This window comes from Varroa destructor, unplaced genomic scaffold (assembly GCF_002443255.2).
Source record: "Varroa destructor unplaced genomic scaffold, Vdes_3.0 BEIS01000006.1, whole genome shotgun sequence".
NCBI classification, from domain to species: domain Eukaryota; kingdom Metazoa; phylum Arthropoda; class Arachnida; order Mesostigmata; family Varroidae; genus Varroa; species Varroa destructor.
In genome coordinates this window covers 29,852,021-29,873,416 of record NW_019211459.1, presented here as the reverse complement: position 1 = coordinate 29,873,416, position 21,396 = coordinate 29,852,021, and the positions used below count along the sequence as shown (strand labels likewise).

The 21,396-nt window shown below is 39.1% G+C and overlaps 1 long non-coding RNA gene across 1 annotated transcript in view; it reads right to left on the bottom strand.

The window, feature by feature from the left end:
• Positions 1–21,396, bottom strand: part of LOC147755101 (uncharacterized) — a 62,544-nt gene that overhangs the window by 21,606 nt on the left and 19,542 nt on the right. The window contains exon 2 of the long non-coding RNA XR_015330439.1: positions 995–1,074. This is a non-coding gene — a long non-coding RNA (uncharacterized LOC147755101). The remainder of the gene's footprint in view (positions 1–994; positions 1,075–21,396) is intronic.

Genomic DNA, 21,396 nt, shown 5'->3' with positions numbered 1-21,396 from the left:
ATAGTCTCCCTATTTTTTTTCACAGGGTCCCTTCATTCTCGACATCAAACAATTGACATTCTAACCGGCCAAGGTGGCCTTATTTACCGATTGCTCTCTGTATAGGGTTCCGATTGTGCCTTTTCTCCGGTTACTTCTGGTTAGACAACGTGTGACTCCAAGTTCATTTCAACATTCCCGCATTTCTTGCTACCAATAAGTAATGTAGTTTTTTTCCTTTTTAGATGGTACATCAAGATAATGCTTCCACATCCAGTCTGCTATATTACACAGGACTGTTAATTGCTTGTCACAGATTTGTCTCCGTCCTGACAGTAATCACCATTGTTAGGTCGCCTGCAAAGGCTACCGCTCTTGCTTCTTTTCTGGCATATGAAAATTTTTATATTCCGAAAATTTTGTTTTAAGCGGGGTTCCACAGGATTGATCCCAGCATGAAGCGTGCTCAAGATCACGTTGCAACTAAAAGCATTTCTTAGGTCCAAGAAAGTAATCAGTCCAACGGCCTTATTTCTCGACGTTTTTTGTCTTTCCTTTTCAGTTCGAAGATCAGTTTTATGATCAAAGGAGTTGATCAATCTTTTCTAAACCCAATTTAATCCTTTACAAAAGCGTTCTGTTTACAAAGAAGTTGATTACCGAAATAGAAAAACTCTCTGCTTTTCTATTTTGGTAGTCAACTTTTAGATAATAAGGGCTCCAAATGCTTCTCTACTTCAAAAAATTCCCTACTTCAACGCCTTACTAACTGTAAGGAGTTGAAATAAGGAATTTGAAGGCCTTATCATGCAGAGGCACATATATCTTTTGATATCGTTGGTAGAGTGGCCTTATGGACTTATTTGTCCAACAGGTCTACCAATCTTTGGTGTAGATACCAACTTAACATCTTTCACCTTTCCTCGCAAGAATTTAGTAGCCATTTTATGGAACCTCTTGTTCACCGTTACTTAGACTAGTGCTTATTGATCATAAGATGTGTTGAAGCCCTTACCGGTTTGTAAGCGACCGCCGAGATTTTTATTAAATTCCATGTAAGGACGAATGCAAAGCACACAACTGCATTTCCTTGTCCTAGAATTTAAATTGGAAACTATGTCAGTTTAGTATTCACACGAAGCTTCGTTGTGATTTAGCACTTTTCCATTTCAGTCTTATAGGTTAGAATCACATTGTTATCTAAATAATCAAGCGCTTCTTGCTATATATTTAAATTAACATGCATTTTAACCATTATTCTTTTTAGTAGTTGGGCTTTTGTTTACATTCAGTTTTTTGGATTCAACATGCTGATCATATGTTGCACAGGCCATCGCGTTACCAATATAGCTCTGTCTCGCATGTGAAGCATTCTTCCTCTGTCAAGTAGTTTCGTGCCTCATGTCCTATCGTGCATCTGCATTAGCATTCGCCATCAGCGTGGCTGAAGCATTTCTTTCCATCTTCAGGCGGCTGAAGCAGCACTTCGGTTCAGCTACTGTGCTTATAAGTAGTCCAAGCACCCTTAATAATCTTCTGTACAAGGGTTCCGACTCCTAGAGTCTTGAGTTGATTCGGACCAGTGCGATTCTGTCCGTCGTTCGGCTTGGCTAAGGCGCTTCTATTTTAACCCTTTCAATGTTCTGCTTGACAGACAATGCCAACCTGTCACAAATTTCGTAACTCGTCCTGGCGTGACTCCTATTGAAGCTAATGGACCCTTTTCAGTTTATGAGTTCAAGTTAGCTTCAACGCCAATCTCTTGAATCCTTTCCTTCCTTTGTCTCGTCACTTCTGTTGCCCTGCGCTTATGACAGCCCGGGGATAGCCACACAGAACACATTTTACCATCATCTGTCTTCGCTGTGATCTAACTTGGCACACTTGATGACCTGACTTGAAATGGTCCCTCTGAAGATAATTCTTCCTTCTTGAAATCAGTCTATCTCTACAAAAAATTGACAGATCACATCAATGATACCAGTTCCCGCTTTTACTCCTGGCACCTTCATGATCACGGGAAGCATAAGAATGTCTCGATTGGCGTTGGATTGGACACCGTCCCTTAGGACATCATCCCTAATTATGAGTTTGGGAAGGCAGCTGTCCTGGAGGGATCTAGGCGAAATTAGGCTCCGAGTCAGATTACGTCTACTAGCTCTGTTTCAAGGAGTTCTAAACTGTTCGGCGACCAGCATTACCTTCAAATTATCTCCCAAGCATTCTCCTGCATGACACTTCCGAGCTCGTGAACATGATCTCGTCATTTCTACATAGCTGGAAATATTACGTCTACATTAGATATTGCCTTATTTTTTTGTCTTTTTAGGTTTCGCATATGTTTCTGAAAGAAGAATTCCAGATCATTGCCACCTGCCTTGCCTTGCCATTCCTTTTCTTTCATCTATTTTGCTCTTTTAAATTTGATTGTGCACTCATTTACGTTTTTCATCAAAGAATTTTTGTTCTCTTTGCTTATATCCTTCTAGGTATTTAAAACCTCACCTTGGCAAGGTACAGAATCTTTGAGATCCTAAAAATGGATGCCTTTTCTAAGATATAGTAAACTCTCTTAGGTTGTCTCTGTGTTTTCCCCTCTTCGAATCCCTTTTCTGTTCTCTGCACGCCACCTTTAAAACCGCTAAAGCCTTTTCCAGTGTCGTTTTAGGCCGGGTATCATTCATGTTTTCTTGATCTGAAAGTGCCAGGTACATCCAGTCCAGCTCTTTGTCTGTCAGTGTGCCCACCTATGGGCTACCAATCCCTCTGAAAGCTCCTTCTTTCACTCCTCGTCTTAACGAAAAGCAAATTTCTTAACAACAATCGAACCCCGTATTCAAACGCCTGTATGGAAAAACGATCCCATTTCGTTCTTTCTATTGAGCAAGTTTTCGGAACAAGTATCGGCTACTCTGAGCAGAGTAGTAGTAGTAGTAGTAGTAGTAGTCCTGCTTTGCTGCGTCTATTACTGCATATAACACGCGAGAAAGGTCTATTTACCATTTTCGCGTAAAAAAACGCTAGAAATTTCTTTTCGTAAAACTAACTGAATATACACTTTGTCCAACACTTTTTCCTCAAGCTTGTCGACATAGCCAAACAGCTTGGACGCAGCTTTTTGCTCCTCGTAAATCAAACTATGCATTCACTACTTTATCCGAGCGCAGCAATTCGCAATACGTGTTCTGCAGTCAGTTCTGCAGCCAGAGGATCGACTGAAGAACTTATTGCTGAAATGTGTGTCTCCGTTGCCTACGCTCGATTTTCTCCCCTTCTAAATGTCGGAATAACTAAATGCAATGTAAAGATGGTGAAAAGAAACATGCTTGTTAGTGTGCCAAACACATGCTAGTAGTAACTCGTAAAGAATACCGTCGCTTCTGAAACAATCTTTGATCGTTTTTCATGGCAGAAAGTCACCTATAACTGATGCTAATTTTGATTCGGTTATTTGTGCCATGCACCTATGCCAGCTTCAAGTGTCTGTTTTGTCTAAATTAGACGACCTGAATGATATTACTGCAAGTCAGTCAGTTAAGACGAACTCGGCATAGAAACAGTACTTCTGTTTTACAAAGATATGTTAGATAATCTGGGCATTGAAGATCTGAAGTCTAGCACAGAACTGCCCATTACTAAAGAACTGAAACAAATATTTTCAGATGTAATATAAAAAAAAGTTAAGGGCAGGTATATGATGTCGTTATAGCTTAAAAATAACATTTGGTTTATTGAAGACAGCGAAGAATTATCAACGACCAGACTTGTACGCTTATTATTTTTTGCTAAGAGATCCTTGAAACATATTGGCTGTGAAGTAGTTAAATCGATCAATGATTGCTATGCTAATGGGCAACGCTCAAGTTACTAAGGTAGCCAATGGTTACTTTCCAGAAGTAACGATAACATAGCAGTCTTCTCGACGCACTTGGGTAAAGCTAAGTAAAGATGCAGGCGCTCGTACCTGTCATAAAATGGTGATAAACGACGTTCTCGCAGAAGAGCTTAATCCTTTTCTAGATACCATTAAGGATTTTTTAATGTTCGTTAGAGAATCTTCACGACGACAGTAAACAGTAAAAAAATGACTAATTCGACGTATTATTCTTCTGGTTTCTCGGTATCTCCAATGACCCTAATGCTCCGATTTAAAACATGCTGGGCTTCCAATAACTGGGTTTTATTTGCAGCCTCTTAAGGGTAAAGCCTTGTTAGTCAGAATTATAGACTTAATCAAATATTTAGTATTCTATTCTACGTTAAAAGCCGCAACGAGGCTTGACAGAATATGCAAATAAAAAAGGTATTCCATGATAGATATTTTCCATTAAAAAAATTTGTTGTCTTCGAATACGAGAGAAATATTGACGTCAAAATGGGCAGCAACACATCGAATTCAAATTTCCAGGTTTCAATTAGAAGCAAGTTGTTAAAATTCTTAAAATACTAGCACAAGAACTGCATACTACTAAGTCACTGGTAAAAAGTTTGGCAAAAAAAATCGATCTTTTGAAGTGTTTTGCTGGAGTTGTTAAAGCGACAATTCCTTTAGAACATCTTTGTACAAAGTGGCATTAGAAAACGATGTGGACGATACCAAAAATAAAATGATCCGCGGCGCACCTCCGCATTCGTAAATCAATGCAAATCTGGCTCCCCTAGTCTTGTTAAGTAGAGACATCGTGCGAAGAGAACTTTTCTGTTTTTAGCTACGCGAGTAAACTATCCTGGGGACGTGCATTCCTTGTTTAGAACATGCAGACAGCTCATACTCAATTTCAGGTCTAATAACAAAAGCCAGAATAACACCATTGGAAACTAAACTTTCTATTCAAACAACAGAGCCTCTAAACACTTTTATCGCCGCCAAGTTAGCAGCGGAAATTCGAAAACATTTTAGTGAATTAAAGTTTCACAATGGTCTGCATTTCACAGATAATTTAGCTCCGCTTTTGCATATTTAGGGTATCCCAATTCATTAAAAGTATTCGCAGTTAGCCGTATCAGCGATGTTCAGCCTCTGTCAAACGCTAAAGGTCGGCATTACGCGAGTTAAAAAAATATAATCCAGCACGCGCAGTTATTAGAAGCCTATCACTAAATAATCCTAGAACCGCAAAGCTTTTGTATGAAAGCCCACTATGTCTAAGTGAACAAACGTACTATATCATCAATAAAGTCTAAACAGAAATCCGCGGCTGTTGTTCGATGGTTCGATCAACAGCGAATGAAAACTATTGAATTGTATATTGGATGCCAATCGCCTCTTAAGTTGATCGGTCGTCTTATATACACTAGCACACGTCGGGTGCTTTATTGATAAGTGCTAGACACTGCGACTGTGACTTTAAATATACCAGTGCAAATATGGAAGTCTACATTGGAGGTTGGGACGAAGTCAAATTGCCCCATACTTTGTTTACTCGCACGGTTTGAATGAATACTAAGAAAATGACATCTAACTTTCAAAAAAATTTCATTGTCAGTGTCGATAATGTTCAGAAAAAAGCGATGATCTAGTTTGCTATCAGTCGTGGCTCGGAAAGATCTAGACAATTTCCTTATGACAAAAAATATTTAGTCGTTTTGCAATGAATTCGTCAAGTTCGTAATGGCTTGGACACACGCAGTGACATGTTTTCACTCTCGTGATATGACAACCTTGGCGTATCATCTGACGTCGTTGTATATAATTATCAGTGCAGGAAAGGTTTTTTGTATGTTTTTATTGCAAAACTTTTTGGTTTGCGATTGAAGCCGCATCTAGCGATCGAACAAGTGCCACCGTTTATGCTTCAACGGACACGTGCGTTCACACATACAGGGACTGACATCGAGGGTTTTATTTGTTGTCGTAACGACAGAAATAAACATGCAGGAGTTATATTGTGCTAGCTAATTGCGAAAAAACAAACAATGTGTATTTATAACTAGTAGAGATGAGTTAATTCGTTATTATTAACTCAATGGTTCGCACTGGTAGATTTATATAGAGTTTAATAATTAAAGACATGATTTCAGAAAACTGTCCACAAAGTCTCAACGAAATTATCTACACCGTTAGGAGTTAACAAATCGCGAAAATAATTTGCTACACTTCTCTGTTTTGTTGTTGTTTTGGTAAACTTAAGAACGCCTGGTTCGGATGGTAAACACACTTCTTACCGTTCTGGGAGCCGGGCGTCTGCGGTAACATTTGAAGGCCTAAGTATTACTTATATAAGTACTTACTTTTATAAGTAAGAAAGACTTTCATATGAGAAATATGTATATAAAAAATATGGACACAGCACACATTTAAGTAGACTGAAATGTTTACCAACATTTAATCTCAGTACAACCAACATACAAGTCTATTTCCTTTCGCCACTTGTACCACTTGGATTAAGAATATTATATATACTTGAAATGATCATCCAAGGGTACGATACACTGATCGACGTTTGTCACTCTGTTGTTCGGCTTCGAATTGCCCATGTTAAGCTAAATGAATATGCTGTACAGCAGAGACGCGATCCATTAATTTCATTTAATTAATCCATTAAAGCTAAAATTAGAACTAACGCTTGGTAAATATGTATGGTTCATGTGTGCACACGCGTTATTTTTCCGAAAAAATCAAATGAAATATAATTCCGAGTAATAGAGTAAGGAGAGATGTTCAGGCGGTCCTCTGTGTTTCGCGAAATGCGTGGCCAGTATTCTGTGCGCAGATCTCATTGAGCTAATTTGTCCTGCTGGAGCCGACCTCAGTTAAACCAGCAGACCGCCACCGACAATTGTACCATGCGAAAATTCGATTCAAACGAATGCTGTTGTCAATTATTGGATACCATAATCGAACATCACTAGACTGTAGATTTGTCGAATCAAAGAAGTTTGCACGAGTGACAATTTCGTCAACCAAATCATTGTGACAGCTCCTGCTCACCGCATGCTGTTCCGAAGGCTCGTGTATGCACGTCGGGACTTCAAGGTGACTAATGAAACCGGGGGGCGAACGCGCTTTGAAGACGGGTGGAGTTCAATGAGAAGAAAATGATTCGGGAAACGTTTGTAGGTGTTTCAACTGCGATGAGTGGCAACATTTCAGGGCATAATAATTAAAATTTTAACTTCGGCCAGCAATCTATTGTGCAAACGGACTCGCCGACGACCAAGTAGTGCTCAAAGTTAATCTAGTCTGCGGGAAGGTGCTCGCATCATTGATTCACGGGCAAGCGTGAATACGCTTTTAACGAGTTTGCGGGGGCATTTCGCTAACCGGATGTAGCAAAACCGTTGAAAGCCCATTTTTAGAGGATGCCCAGTGTGTCTGCTAATAGGTTTTGGGAATAACCATCATCGCTAAAAACGCGAAAGATTTAATTCTGAGCAAGCCATTTTGACTTCGAAAAAGTTCTATATTGCTCATGGTGCGATATCTAATCTTAAGCCGTAGATAGATATTTTAGAACACCCGGATCAGCCGTGTACCAGACGGTCCAGCCAACATACCCAAATGCTGCTCTTCAGTTTCACGGGATTGTAAACTCAATGAGACCATGTACATTGTCATGAGTACGAACAACTAAAGCCTGTACCACATATTGCTTCCAGACTCGCAAGATCATTGCAATAGAATAAAAGACCATACCGCACTGGGCAAATATACAGTGCCCCGCAAAATCTGGTGGATTAGCACTGGTTCTTTTCAATATAATTCACAAGAAGCTTTGTTTTTGCTTGCGGCTCAAAACTCCTTCTACAGAAGACATCACAAATTGATCATTCTGACGTTACTTTCGACACATTACCTCTGATTATCCCTCACGAGCACCACAGGAATTTTTAGGACAGAGAAGAGATTGTGATAGCTTACGACAAGCTACTTTTTTCTAATCGAATCCATTAAGTCTAAATGAAGGTGAATGCTTTACTAGACTTTTTGGTACTATGCACATTTTATTAGATACTAGAGTTTCGGCCAAGGTCGATGCATACCTTATTCCTTTTTAATGACCTTATTTGCCAATAGCCTCCTGAAGTAGCTGAGATCGTAGACGTTTGCACATCTTCAATTTACGAGCTATTTTTACAGCTGGAACATGTTTAGAAGGCAACATTTGTCGAGTGCGATAAACAGTTAAGCAACTCAAATCTTAGTTGGAACCATTGGAAGGGATGCTATTATCTTGGTATTAGAAAGGGGTATTTTGGCTTAGGTAGGTTATACGCGTTTTCGAACTGCTGATATAATTATCCTGCTATCTTAAATATCTAGTACAGAGATCCTTGCAAAGTTTAGAAAAGCTTTTACTGACAGTCCCTAGAGAATAGAGAAAAATGGTTCCGAATATTTGTCCACATATGTGGGTAGCCAAGAGTAAACTCGAAATACCATACCTGGTATTTCCATGCAAAAGAAAAAAGAAAGCACCCAAAAAATGTATCTCAGTAGATGTCGCAGCTTTTTTAAGATACTATAAAATGTGCAGGATTTTTAGCAAAACTAACTATCCAGGAAGACGCTGCGTGAATTGTTTCCGATTTAGCCTAGAAGGTTTGCGTTGTAACTATCAAATTTCATAAGGTTTTGTAATGCTGATGGGAAAGTATGCTTATTCTATTATTGGGATCCCGGAAATATATATATATATATATATATATATATATTTCCGGGATGCCAATAATATATACATACGAAGTGGCAATAAATTTGAAAAACTTCTATTTTATATTGTTTATTGTCTAAGTTGTATTTTAATTTACACGCTGATTTTTAGCTCATGAGAATTTCATTGAATGTCTTTACGGGTCTTGTCGTTTCGGGCAAAAACTATTTCGTAAAGTCCATATATATATAAAAAATTTATAACAATGCGTAGATTGAGTGATGATGCATGTTCTATGTAAATAAGGTATTTATAGTCAGTAGTAATAACAACGCGTATAAGTAGCTAAAGAGGTAAAATAAAACAATGTAAAAGATCTTCAAGATGTTTCGTACGATGAAAACACTATAAGAATGTTGCTAATACATCAGAAGATTGTAAACTGGATTCATAAAACATTCTACAAACAAATGTCCACCCATATATGGTGGCAGTTGATTTTACAATAGTGTAATCTATGAGAAAGCTGAATCCTTAATTGTACCAAAAAAAGCTTTACGTCACGATGCTACTTACAGAGGGCACAGATTAGCTTTGTCGTCGATTTAAAGAGGACTTTGAGGAGAGATGGAGGCCGAATAGAAAGCCAGCTTTAGTTGTTTTTTTTTCCTACAACTGAAGCACTGTAGGGGTTCTGTTGAGGGGGAGTTTTGGCGACGTCTTTAAAGATTTGTAAGCTCAGGCGTACTGCAGAATGTATCGACTAAATGCCACTTCCTCGCGACCTTCAAAGAGAATTACGCGTAGCTGGCACATAAAAATGCGTTTTCATCTTTTTTCCTAAGGCAGTGCACCTACCGTGGATGCACCGCCTACTTTGAAAAGTGAAGCTAAACCGCTCCTTTCTTTCTTCCCCTCGCCCGGCAGCGATGAACAACGCCATTCAAAGAAATCTGATACTAGCTTCTAGCACCACCTTCTTATAAGCATTTAAAATTTCAGATACGTGGATTCCATATCGCTATACAATTTGTGGTTCATAAAAGAAGCTCGATCCTATCAGAATCTCAAAGGTGTATCTCTCTTCCCATTGAAACCGATCTAGGATCGACTGCGTGTGGATACTGCGGGAATCAACGTAATCAGGTTAGGTCATATAGCTTAAAACCACTGGGAAAATTTTGCGCAATATAGATGTACATGCGTTAGACGGTGAGTAAAGCCCCTTATGACTTTTGAGTGTTTGTTGTTCAGGCAAGAAAAGAAATTTATCCACTACGCTTAACTTACAATTCAAAGCAGATAGTGTATGATACGGTCGGATCATCCAGGGATATCTTTTTGCTGTATTGTGCAAAGTTAGTAGGAACACGAATAGATTAGATTCCGAAAACGCTTATCGCAACGAAACTATGCCGCAACCGCTGTCATTTTAACTGTAAGCTTTTCCCATAGAATTTCACGTAGATTGATGTACGAAGTTTGGCGCCAAATAATAAACGAAATCGACGGTACCATTGTTTCATAATATAAAAATTGTCACCTTGGCTGCATTGTAGATCGGCTGCGCAATCCATTCAATCCTACAGAAGAGCGAACGAAGTTCTATAACGGTGTTTGCTTGAGCAAATATTACACACTTAAACAAGGCTTCAGGGATATGCAGCAAAACGGTTTGGGAAGGCGGAGTCCAAATAACAGATAGTTCGGAAAAGACCGAGGTGCATGGAAGTTGTCGTATCAGTACCGAGCTTACGACAGGTGAATGACAAGAACGTTTGAGGGTATATTAATATTAAGTAAATAATAAGAAGTATAAGAATATTAACAGGGAATGGAATTAAAACCGCCGCCTTAACAATAGAAGTTTACTATTTTTTAAAAGAACCGCGATCGATTTAGCCTGTCCATTTACAAAACGGCATATCTGAAACCGTTGGCCCAAGGAACAAAACACCAGCTTTGCACAACACTGTGTTGAATAAAATATTCGAAACAGTAATCCTGAAACGGACATCAGAAAATGCTAAAAAAGACAGAAATTTAATGCAACAGAATTCTGTTGTGAATATAAATATACTGTGACAATAAAAGAACTTTTGAAGTCGTGCTTTATAGTCTGTTAGTTTAGGTGTTTTATGCACAAAGGGTTAGTTATGAAGATATTCAATAGATCCTACTTTTGTAACGTTAAGAAAAACACGCTGCTACGAGAGAAAAATATTAAGTGTGCTTGCCAGGAACTTTACTATCTTGTGGCTTAAGATATATACTAGCAGTTTGTTAATATTCGCCAAATAATCCGTTTCAGGCATCTATGTTATCTGTCTACTCACTTAGGTATTCAGAAGTTCACCATGTTTACTTGTTATTATAAAAAAAAAAAAAAAACTGTGATTGTTGTATAAATGAGCAGTATTTAAATAACTTAGCTAGATGAAAATTAACCATTTTGAATAGCTGAAACAAAGCAGCCAATATTTTTTGTCAGAATAAAAGATATTATCATGGTTTGGGTCCCGCTTGTTGACAGGGTGACAATAATCAACAGAGCCTCCATTTTCGTAAAAAAGGCTGTTTTCCTAAAATGACACTCCATGGTGACCTGACAGCCGTGGCTGATTGTTGAGAAAAGGCAAGCAATAGATATATTTTCGTTCAGCAAAAGCATACCTGTCTTCGGAAACCCTCTAATGAAATTATGTTTCGCATACGCTTTATCAATCCGGCTACGTGATAGATCGTAATTCTTCTACTATCAGTAATTACACGGTCTTGTGGAACTGTTTTGGTTGGAATCGCGTCGAAAGACTGACACCTGTGTATTGTATTTTGTTTGAGCAGAGTGGAGAAGGTGTGACAACCTAGAAGCCACTTTCCATGTTTATTTATAATTTAATGGTTTTCGTTCATCATGACGAAGATACGGTACGCCTGCACCCAAAGTGGTGTCAAACTTCCATGACAATTTGGCCCAGTACGAAATCAACTTCACGACACTGAAGCGCGTATAAGTCTCGTGATTCCGAGATCAGTAGGCTTCTACAAACAACGAACAACCTCAAATATCCCTTTTGCGATCTATATGAACGGGCTTGCAGAGCTTTGGCTTCCAACGGGTGCGAGCATAGCACATATTTATTAAATTGCACAAAAAACACAGAAGAACTTCTTACGGACACAACAAGCACAGATTAGTAACAAAGATCCTGTGCTTTTGTGATGTCACTTGAGAAATTGGTTTCAGCGCATCCGGCCCAATTACTTTTGGAAGATCAATTGTAGGAAGGGACGACTAAACTAGACTGAAGATATTTAAAGTAGTAAAATTATGTAACTTAGTCAATGTTTTGGATTTTTCGAAAGATTTTGATCGATTTTTTGTTAAAGGTAATTGTGTATGTTGAAAACTGTTTTTGGATGGCCGCAGAACAAACTAATTGTGCTGCACCAAAAGAGCCATCACTTAAACCCATGCACTGTGGTCGCAATTCCGAATGCCCAGTGTGCTTATGTGTGTTTCTTTTACAAGCTCGACCTTTCTTTGAGCCTACAACCTTAAACTAACTCCCTCTCTAATGGAAAAGCTTTTATCGACTTCTTACAGTCTCGGGCCGCACTCTGTCTCCGTCAGTCTTTCTTGTATGTACGCACTCAAAAGAGTGCGTATTATCTACAAGTTCACTATCTGCAAACTACTATACAACCTTTTACCTTTTTTTTAAGATAGGTGATATCTTGTTTTAGGTTATTGTTTGATGCATAGCATTCATGCTTAAAATCTTTTGTAATCGTTCAATATATAAAACTTAATACTGGTAAATTAGGTAAGATATCTTAACCGCATGAAGATGTGATAGATCTATCGACAATAGTATTTCTCTTACGCTATAAGAATGTATGGCAACTAAAAACGAAAAGAGGACACCTTAGTTATTATAACATATACTTAAAGCGACACCTAAATTGCAACAAACATTGCAGGGTAAACTATGTACGAGCTAAACTCCAAGCGATACTTTTTTAGTAATAAAACAATGAACTCGCCATGGCGAGCAACACTGTGTCGTTTTCAGAATTTAAGAGAAGATCCAATCTTTATGCACCGGACGAATCTATTCGCGATCATAGTGTTTTTATCTCAACCCAAATCGACCGCATCCTGAGTGAGTATATAGGTGCAGGAGAAGCCAACGTATGCTCCAGCACAGCATAACGGAAAATCCACGGCAGAGAAAGACCACTGCAGACTCGAACGTTTATTGCTGCACCTCAAAAGTGCATTTGAATGATTCTTCTATTTCAGTTAGGACATAAGTTAAAAAATTTGATGTAACTGAGCGTACGATGTCGCGGGCTGTTCACGAAAGGCTCAGCTACATGTCAATGTCATGAGTCAGACATAGGCTCTCTGAGCTCTGGCCGATGTTTGCTATTCAGGTCTTTTAAAAATGAAGCACCCAGTTGTGTTCGAATTTTTTCTGAAAAATGTTTGTCCTGTATGCAAAAATGTGTCCCAGAAATAGTCACTGGCTTGCCAATGGCCCAGAAGATATGCCTTCTTCGGGTTTAAAAAAATCATATACTGACTGTGATGTCTAATAAAAATGTCACGTCACTATATTGCCCTGAAAGTTCATCTGTACGTTATGTATATATAAATTGTCACGCGATCGTGGATTGTCTGAAAAAAGAGTGTTTTCCAACATACACTACCATACAAGCTAATTAGCGCAGGGTCGGCTGCTTGAATAGAAGCATGTTCGGGGATGATCTTGAGATGATATATGGAAGTAATTGAGCGCAAAAAAACATTTGAACCCGTTAAATTGCTATTGTTCAACGAAAGTCCAACACGTCTCGACATGACAATATAGCCTCAGTAACCTATGCTATCAAGAAGGCGTTAGGAGATCTGCAAAATAAATTAATGTTTGAAACGAGCTTGTGATAAATTTCTTGCGGTTTTTGACCCTGCTAGTAGCCTGGATCAACCCGCTTCTCAGGAAGTGCAAAAACGAGTCTAGTTGCTTGAGCGTACAACTTAAAGCTGGTGGTAGATTTCATCAAAGGCTAAAGATATAAGGACTGGTAGAGAACAAGTATCATGAAAAAAAGTTCAAAAGAGTTCTGATAAAGAGTGAAACATAACTGTGTTCTTAAATGGTAACTAATTCCTCTACAGAGTAAGAAAAATTTGGCGACGGGCGGAATCTAACATTTTTAGTGGAGTAATGGCCATTAAAGAGATAAAGAAGGATGGCATAGGGAAGCGAATTTTTTGACAACGAAAAACTCACAACTTTATTTTGATGATCCATAGCCTCGCAACGATGGATGAAACCTTAAAGTGCCAGGCTACTTAAGAATGGAAGAGAGGAACAGGGGAAACTGAGGATTAGAATATGTCAAATATTTTGCAGTCAATCCCGTAAGGCGATTGACGAGCAAGGAACTGTACGGAAACAGATCCAATGTCTTATAGGAGCAAGAAGTTATCCCAAATTAAATGAGAAATTGCATTTCTGGTTAAGGAGGAGTGGTCAGCAAAGATGCACACGAAGATAGTACGTAGGAAATACTTAGCGTGATTAAAATTAATCGCCGAGGGATTAAATACCAAGTCCCTAATGCTCTAGCTTAGGGCTCTGCAGTGGTCCCTAAAGCTCTGGCTCAAGGCCCCACGGTCCTTTCAACAGGAAGTGTCTTCACTATAGACAATGTCCTAATGGACGACATTCGGTCAAAAGGTGATGAACGCACCCCTAGAACTGCTAGTATCACTGAGAATTTCAGAAACGAAAACTGAAATTAACACCATTGATACCATTTGCCGGCTCCTTAGAGGATTGAGTCGCCTCCAAAGAGCAAGAATTATCCCCCAAGAGACTACCTTATTCATCTATTTGCGTACCGAAATGGATCGCAGTGAGAATAGAAAAGTGGTAGAATGTCTTTTTGAAGACTATCGGCTAGCTGAATTATGAAGGTGGCAGAAACGTTAAGCACACAAAAAAAGGATGCGAAACCTGAGTCTGTATGACTAACGATCTCAGGAAATAGTCTTACGCAAGCGATTGACTTTAACTACATGGATGTCCAGATGATGGGGGCTTTTCAAACTAGAAACGGAGATCTTTTTCTAGGAGTACGGAAGGAAAGAACCAAATCTAACGAGACGCGAGTTCTCAGTGTCAAGGCTAATTTGAACATTTGAGGCGAAGCGGGGCCACTGACTTTCAAAAATCTGGATAACAATACCACGGCTGATGAGATTTCCGATGGCCTATCGCTATTATTCGAACAAAAAGAGACCAAATTAGAGACGTCAAGCCAGAGAGACCAGCCGAATAGAACCTGCTGGTTAGTCTTAACATAAACTACCGGGATGGCTTGGTTTACCTGCCGACTTAAATGGCTGGTTTACACAAAGTTGTTAAACTGCAGTGCTGTCTCAAGTGTTTGAAGGTGGGCCACTGAGCACGCGGCTGTCCCGAAAGGTGAGCGAACGGTTACAAAATGAAGCACAAAACGGCCAAAAACTGAGGGCACCATCGCCAACACGGCCTGCTCAGTATAGCAGCAAAATTTCGAAGTAAAGAAAAATTGAATGGAAATAGAGACCAAACTGTTAATGCTTAAAATAGGTAAAGCGCTTCAAATAAATCTCAATACACGCCGGAAAGCTTTTCTTAGAGAACAATATAGCGTAATAGAAGCTTCTGTAGAAGCCTAGCCTCTTAGCCAAACAAAGCCCGAGTAACAATGACAGGTTGGCCGATTAATGACGATGAAGATATGGCTATTCATATTAACAATAAAGGTTGCCGGCAAGGGAACTGGAAAAACTAGCGTATGCGTACGTATAACTTTTACGTATTTCCAAGATCTGTGCCGGACCTGCAGTTAAGCAGTGATCGACGTAAAATAACCACCTATAGAAGGGCATGGGAGGCCTACATAGATCTAACAACCCATACGAGCCAACGAATATAAGAAGCTATAGGAGGGCGTGTCACAGAAGAGCTGGAAAGCGTCAAGGAGCACAAACCGAACCTGTAAGATTAACCTGGAAGAACTACGACCTAATAAGTTCCCACCGAATAGAAATTTTAGGCAAGGCCCAACTAGAACGGCAAGAAACTGAATAAGAGATCTACAGGGGATACCGTATGGTCTGAAACGTTCCTGAATACGTGTATACGATAGGCATATTGGCGACCACTTGAAAGACCCCCAAAGACTGTAACTTATCCCATGGTCAATACACATAAACCTAAATGTTGGTGGACAAACGTCGTAGAAGCCAAGGAAGCCTGTGACAGAACTAGAGAGGCTTGTACCAAGGCTTGAAAGAGGGCAACCTCGTGAACTCGAAGGAGTCAGAACAAACTGTGTAGTGAAGAACATAACAGTTCTTCCAAAAATTGAAAGCAACCTATGGAAAAAAGCTACAAAATAGTGCAAAGCGAAATAGGTAGAACAATCTCCCAAATCAGAGCAATCCAAACAGTATTTTCGAAGCATGAATGAAGAAGAGAACGGGAAACGATTGGGATCAAGTATAGTAATGTGATAAACTACGACGACGTTATAGGAACGATAGCGGTAGGAAAAACAACGAAGCAGGATGGGATACCACTGGAGGCTGTCGAGCACTTGTTAATCTATCACTTAGAAGGCTCGCTAACTAAGTTACGAAGAGGTCCCTTCCCTAAAGATTGGACGGAAGGTAGACTGCTACTCATTGCAAAGCATGGTAAGTTGGTTAAATGGCAAGTTCATTCTGCTGCTTTAGCATAACGGCTAAGGCATGTGGAAGCCGTTTCGTATCGTGGTTGACGAGCGAAATGGGGAAAGAGGTGCCTTTGCAAGAAAACTATTTAAAATTTAAGAAAAGATAACCAGTTTTCGCGGCCCTAGAACAGATCTTAGACCATACCCAAGGAGGCTAGAGAAGACCCCAAAGACCAGAAGTCTGTTCGGCGTCTTTTCTCGACGCCAGCAGTGCTTTTGACCCAACGAGATGAAATGGATGTGTGACCGCGCTAGAGATGAAGAAACGACCCCAAATATTTGCCGCACCGGAGTAGCGGATAACCTGACCCAAATCAGAAGTTAACACTGAATATGAAGAAACAGGGTATCACGAGACTTCATCCTGGGATCAATTCTAAGGAATCTCATCTACCGCAGAGTCCTCAGACTAGCTGTGGTGAAGGGGTAGGCGCAGCAGCCTATGCAGACGATTTGCCATTCGTAGCAAGGACAAAGATCGGACTGAAAAAGAAAAAGTAAAAATCCTTAGGCAATCTGCCAGAATGGATGAAAAGACACCAGTCTGAACTAGTACCTAAAGAAAACAAAAGCCATACTAATTATTAATAGAAGAAAGAATTGGGGAATCTTAATGTAAACCTGGAAGGGCACGTACACAAACTAGGTGGTGCAGTACCCGAGAAGGTTAATCATTAACGCGTAAAGCAAACGGTGAAAGTGGTTTTTGAAAGAGCATCGGCAAGCTGATACCGAGAGTCAGGGAAGGAAGCTTCTTGCCTCACTGGCGGATTCCATAGTTTTGTCGCGTTTTAAATCACCTTGATTCTTTTTGATTGGCCGTAAGTATGATACTATAAGACATGCTTAAGGAACGAAAAGGAATGTATAAAGATGGAACTTCTACCCGAAAGGAGTCTAAGGAGGATACTTTTGAAAAGAGGCAGCCAAAGTGGAAATTTATAATAGGAGTCGCTACTTGGACTAAGAGGTTCATCTCGGCCATCATTGTTACGGGAAAGAGTTTGAAAAGTGACCTACCAGCTGATCCAAGTCTTTCCTGGCCACGGACTTAGTACAAAGCAACTCGTGCAACCCTAATTAACGCGACGACATGGCTGACACACAAATACTGGACATTCTTCGAAAAGTACAAGAAAACTAGATGCTACTTAAAGTCTATACTATGTTAAGTTTGAAGCTTCAAGATGAAAAAAGCTGCCCCTCAATATGCGAATAGGTGATGGACAAAAGCAACGCAGAAGAGCCTCCACGAGCCCAAAGTTAAAGGAAAGCGGATTACCACAGACTCGATGTAGTTAAAACAAGTATTGACCTAAGATTAAAGACAGGAAAATGTGATGTTAATAGGTACTTAATGGGTAGGGTGATCAGACATTGCTACCGTAGCAAAATCCTGATGTGCTGCTTGGTTCTTGTAAACAACAGTAACCCACAACCAGTTAAAGAAGAAGACCACAAATTGGACTAACAACTCAATGTCACAGCACGGAGCAGTGTACATACTGATCCAATAACTTCAATGAGAGTTTGTGATGAACAACTTGGGCTTATCGAAGAGCACTCTGCAGCGCACTTCAAAAAAAAACTACATCGCGAGCGGAAGTAATCTGTTTGAAAGAATGTTCAAGTAGATTTGAGATTCGAATACACCTTTATTACCAAGGGGAAGCCTAAAATGGTAAAAGTATGTATTCGTCACCAATACCTAGAGTACTGTGTTTAAGCTTGACAAAGATACAGTTCTCGTACATCCATCTAGAAATTCTTTATGCTGCATAAGGATCGAGCCATCGCCTTGAGCTGAATGGAACTCCGGGTTCGCAGAAATTTAGGCTAATATTAAAAACGTTACTTACGGGATTTGCTGTTTAGACTTGCTCAAGTGCACATACATTTTGGCGCTGCAAGAACGCGGCGGTAGGTGGCAAGCACTGTTTCATGCTTACAACACTATGGAAGTTTTTTTCAAATACTCAAGATCACTTTTTGATACGGTTTTTTTTTAGGTAAATTGCCTAGGATAAAAAGTACCATAGCTTTAATGAAGTAATTAATTTGCAAGAACGGACAAATATCGGGATCTATAATAAAACATCTAAAAATACAGTTTTACTAAGGTATTAGAATAAGATTTGCCTATACCATTGCCGACCTTAATCTGGTATAAGCGCTTCGATAAAGAGTAGCGGTTTTAGGCTGGTGTCATGAATACTTAGATATTTCATTTTTTCTTGTATGCTGATCAAAATAATTGTAGTGGGAAGCTGTACGTGCATTTGTGTATACAAGAACTCAATCCTGACACATCTCTAGCAGTATTTTGTACCTGAAGCGGCGTGTTATGTTGTGCTAAATAATCTTAAAATTTCTTAAATAAAATTTCACATTGAGTCATTAAAAATGTTTTGTAGAGAAAGCTATAAAACATTAGAATGCAGGGCTGTAGTTTGAAACATTGGTCTCAAATCCCTTCCCATATTTTGCAGAAATAATCCAGGTACAATACTATCAGTATATGGCTATTCATTTAAGATACTCGGGTAGGAAAAGAATTTCTTGCGACAGTTTCCCAGGAGTATAATTACTTAAATAAATTAAAAATGGCGATTTCAGAGAAAACACCTTGCAGATTTGAATAATTTGAGCGTTTATTGCTGCTGTAAAAAAGGATAAAGAGGGAGAAGAAGGTTACCAATATAGAGAAGAAAATCGTTTGGCAAGTCTATTTGATTTTTCAGTTCCGGAAGGAGCAGTGCGGCTGGAGGATTCTAAGACCGGAAAAACCTACTACCTTATCACAATCGCACTTTATCTACAATGTGGTTATATTGGTTTTGGATTTTGTGAATATAATGGAGTTAAATATAAATAGGTCGATGAGTGGAGTTAATATTTTAGTCTGGAAAATACAACCACTTCCCAAACTTATTGTACATGTGTTCTCTCAAACGCAGTCGCTGAAAAATGTCCAGTTCGTTATATGAAATTTAGTAGTAACTCCCATGATTAATTTGCATTTAATTTAATCGCCCAGGATGTTAAAAAGGATTACCTTATGATATATTTTATAAGTCTATATGTTTTACAAATAAGTTCTCCTGTTTACAGTAGTGTGACACTAGTTTACAGTCAATTAAGCAAATTAAAATTACGGAATCACTGATGTCACAGAAACTGTTGATATGGCATAAAGATTAGCCCTAATTAATGTACATGTTGTTGATGCCGATAAAAGTATAGAATATGGGCTTAGACGGTGGAGGGCTCCTTATGGAATGCTCGGAAGTATTTGGTTAAATTATGAGTTCAAAAGTTCTTCAGCCATAAAATACCAAACCATAAAATAAAATCGCGGCTTATTTGCTCGTCTTCTACCAATAGCTTTTTGTCTTTAGTAAACCGTTAAAGACAGTCCTAAATTGTTAGTGAATTTCTAGAAAAACAAAATTATTTGAAGATCTGATAGAGATCCAGGATAAGTCGAATAACGAACGGCGAGATGCGTAGAAAACGAAAGAATACAGGTATGATTTGTTCAGATAAAGGTACTTGAGAGAGGTATTGTTTAAAGAGACGTTAACATAAAAAATGGTACTTTTCAACAAACTAAGCTTAGATAATTCAGCCATAAAACTTCATACTGAGCTTCATACTGAGCTTACAGAGAACAAGTAGCAAAAGGCTGCTTTGTTAAAATGAACATTAAATTCTCCAGGCTTACTCTAATTAACATGCATGAAAATGACCCCTACGATCGAAATAGCGAAATCCACTGACAAGGTACGCATCTCCAATAGTAGTTGAAAATCAAGATCAACCAAATAATTAACAGTCGCCTGAGGGCGGACATTTGCGTCATTATAGATGAACCCAAGATACTGAGACTCAACATAATTAGAGCACACTAACTAAGGTATCAAATCTCATAAACGCACGCTCCCCTAATATTAACTAATAATCTTGATGCGGTAATTTTTGAAATTCGCGGTTGATAGGGGTAATCATTTACTATCGTACTACACAACTGAATCGCTTTCTACAAAATGTATTTCTTCAACGTGGTTTAAGTTTTATTTAAGTTTAAGTTATATTTTTATGTACTTGTCATGTGGTTAGAAATACTTCTTTGTTTGTCATTGTGCATACTCTTTGTTGACAATAAATTCGCGGTGTCAGTTCCACTTCAAAAATGAATACATTGCAGCATACATATTCTAAACAGAGTCAGAGTGGGCACGCCGGTTTCTCGAGGCACATCACCGCAAATAGGGCCTAACTTATTTTGATTAATATTAAGTCTATTGCACTATGTTCGCCAGAAATGGCCCAGGTTAGTAGAACCGTATGTATGTTTTTACCCAAATTGCAAAATGCCGAACACATACTAGTAGCCATTTGTATATAATTACCGCCTGCGGTTCAATGGAACCAGGTTTCACGGAATAGAATAATATCAGTTTCGATTAGTAATTAGTGGAAGTGAATAACATCGAGCACTTAAATTTCGTGGCGAAACGAACGTTTAGGTAGAACACTTTTTTCGGTCCAGGCGGCGGTTAGTACAGTGGATGCAATGGGAAGAAAAATCGGTGCTATACAAAGTTTTGCGTGTTTTACTTAAACCATAAGGCATGATTTGGACAACTGGTTCCTAAACGAAACGTGTGCCTGTGCCCAGAACCTAGATTACCCAAAGACTGTGTGCCCAAAGACTAGAAAATTGGGTCCAATATAAGCGTTTCTTGCTCCAATCATGAACAAACACACAAAAGATAATAATGTCGTGTTGAGTGTGTAACCTGCAAACTAAAAAAAATTGATTTTACATGTGTGCTTCACAGCCCAATACAGATTAACTGAAGGATACTTTAAAATGACTCTTAAAACGAGCACACACTTTTTACGAATACGGGCAAAAACAAGTGTAATTTGAACAATGATTGCGTTTTTGTTCCGATCCGCGTGTCGGCTCTCACGTTGCATTCTAACGCACAGCAACCACAGGCGAAAGGGCAGCACATCA